Below are 2,863 nucleotides of genomic sequence, written 5' to 3'. Positions count from 1 at the left end.
GTTGTGGGGTTGTTAACCAGTGTCATAAAACAACATGTGTACTTCTGTTTCATGAGAAACTATTTGTTCTGTAAGCCTTCACCTGAAGTACAAAATCAAAAAATAAAAATAAAAAAATTTTCAAAATTTTTATTTTCCCTACCAGAAATTCAGGCACCTCATACAGTACTCCGTAAAAACAATAATTTGTGGCACGTGCTCATTTCTTTGGTTTCAAACAGTCATAAAAGGCCCCTGCCTTGTGGCAGCCACATTGTCAATAGTACAGCAGCTTCCCAATAAACCCCAGAGGCTGAAAAAGTTTATGGTCACTGTATGTACAGCCGGGCACAGAAGGGTTAAATAATTCCTTTTGGGAAATGGGAGGGTTTGTGTTCTGATGGAAAACTTCCTAAGAACTTTCCTTGCTGAAAAATTTAGGCACGTATTTTTAATCAAGAGAAGTATACAGTTTCCTAGGCAGAATTCAAAGTTCTATCTTGAATATTTATTTGAGTCCCAGTTGATTTTAATGTGTTTGGTTACATAGGATAATTTTTTAAAATTGAGTGGTTTTTTAGGTATTCTTAAACTTCCATAAGATACAGCTATTGGTCTCTTCCTCTCCTCCCGTCTGGAGCAAAAGAGATTGAAGAAAACTGAAGACTCAAGGAAGCAATTAGTCCAAAGGACTAACGGCTCACATGAACCACAGCCTCCTGACCTGAGACCAGAAGAACTAGATGGGGCCTGGATACCACTACCAACCTCTCTGAACAGGATCACAATAGAGGGTTCCAGATATTATGGGTGAAAAATGTAGAACAAAACTCAAATTCATAGGAAAGACCAGGCTTACTGGTCTGATAGAGACTGGAGGAACCCCCTAGACTATTGCCCTAAGGCAACCCACTAACATGGAACTAAAGCCACTCCCGGCAGCCACCTTTTGGCCAAATAATAGACTGCCCTATAAAATGAACAATAACACTTATGAGGAATGTGCTCCTTAGAACAGTTGACCGTAGGAGACCAAAAGGGCAGCATTTGCCCAAAAGCAAACATGAGAAGGTAGGAAAATGAGGAACCCAGGGTAGAAATGGGGAGAGTGTTGACACTTTGAGGAAATTGCAACCAATGTCACGGAACAATTGTGTATGAATTACTGAATGGAAAACTAATTTGCTGTGTTAACATTCATCTGAAACACAATGAAATGTCCCACCTACCCCCCCCCCAAAAAAAAAAAAACTTCCATTAGGTTGTTTATAGAACATTGCCATAAAAATTTCATATAGCAGGACTGCCCTGGCCTTTCATACAGTACTGTAGCACATAATGGGCACTCTAATATTTGCTTTCGTTGCTGATGTCAGATGGATCTTAGCTGAAAGCAGAGAATACCGGAAAGATGTTTTACCTGTGTTTTATTGACTGTGCAAAGGCATTCAACTGTATGGATCATAACGAATTATGGATAACATTGTAAAGAATGGGAATTCCAGAACACTTAATTGTGCTCATGTGGAACCTGTACATGGACCAAGAGGCAGTCGTTGGAACAGAACAAGGGGATATTAGTGCGTGGTTTAAAGTCAGGAAGAGTGTGCATCAGGGTTGTATCCTTTCACCATACTTATTCAATCTGTATGCTGAGCAAATAATCCAAGAAGCTGTATGAAGAAGAACACAGCATCAGGATTTGAGGAAGACTCATTAATAATCTGCGATATACAGTTGACAGCTTTGCTCACTGAAACTGAAGAGGACTTGAAGCACTTACTGTTGAAAATCAAAGACTACAGCCTTCAGTATGGATTGCACCTCAACGTAAAGAAAACAAACATCCTCACAACTGAACCAATAAGCATCATCATGATAAACGGAAAAGATTGAAGTTGTCAAGGATTTTATTTTACTTGGAATAGACGCGATCAACACCCATGGAAGCAGCAGTCAAGAAATGAAAAGACACATTGTGTTGGGCAAATCTGCTGCAAAAGACCTCTTTAAAGTGTTGAAAAGCAGAGACGTCATTTTGAGGACTAAAGTGTGCCTGACCCGAGCCGTGGTGTTTTCAATAGCCTCATATGCACGCGAAAGCTGGACAGTGAATCAGGAAGACCAAAGAATTGACTCCTTTGAATTATGGTGTTGGTGAAGAATATTGAATATACCATGGACTGCTAGGAGAACGAACAGATCTGTCCTGGAAGAAATACAGCCAGAAAGCTCCTTGGAAGCGAGGATGGTGAGACTTTGTCTCACCTACTTTGGACATGTTATCAAGAGGGACCAGTCCCTGGAGAAGGGCATCATGCTTGGTGAAGTACAGGGTCAGCGAAAAGGAGGAAGACCCTCAACGAGATGGATTGACACAGTGGCTGCAACAGTGGGCTCAAGCAATTGTGAGGATGGCACAGGACTAGACAGTGTTTCATTCGGTTGTACATGGGATCACTATGAGTCGGAACTGACTCGAAGGCACCTAACAACAACAGCAGTATTTGCTGAACTGAGGTCCATTATAGATAGCTCCATTTCCAAATATGTGCCTGTCTTTGCCAGAGAGTGAGTGATTTTTCTTCGTGTGTTCTAGAGTCTCTTCAGGTTTAGAAAACTTGGTGATTTTATTAAATTCTTGTAGGCTATGTGAGCAGCCATCTAAGATACTCCACTGGTTTCATCCCTTCAGGAGCAAGAGAGAATGAAGAGAACAGGATACAAGGAAAAGATTAGTCCAAAGGACTAATTATCCACAGCTACCAAGCTCTCCACCGGACGGAGTCCAGCACAGCTAGATGGTGCCTGGCTACCACCACTGACTGCTCTGACCAGGATCACAACAGAGGGTTCTGGACAGAGCTGGAGAAGGATGTAGAGC

General features: G+C 41.6%; 1 protein-coding gene across 6 annotated transcripts in view; it reads left to right on the top strand.

The window, feature by feature from the left end:
* The window catches only part of RPS6KA3 (ribosomal protein S6 kinase A3), a 110,161-nt gene that overhangs the window by 46,383 nt on the left and 60,915 nt on the right, over positions 1 to 2,863 (top strand). The window lies entirely within an intron of this gene.

Source organism: Trichechus manatus, unplaced genomic scaffold (genome assembly GCF_000243295.1).
Source record: "Trichechus manatus latirostris isolate Lorelei unplaced genomic scaffold, TriManLat1.0 scaffold00100, whole genome shotgun sequence".
Lineage (NCBI taxonomy): Eukaryota > Metazoa > Chordata > Mammalia > Sirenia > Trichechidae > Trichechus > Trichechus manatus.
Note: the sequence above shows the minus strand (reverse complement) of the source record. Positions and strands in the feature narration are given on the sequence as shown.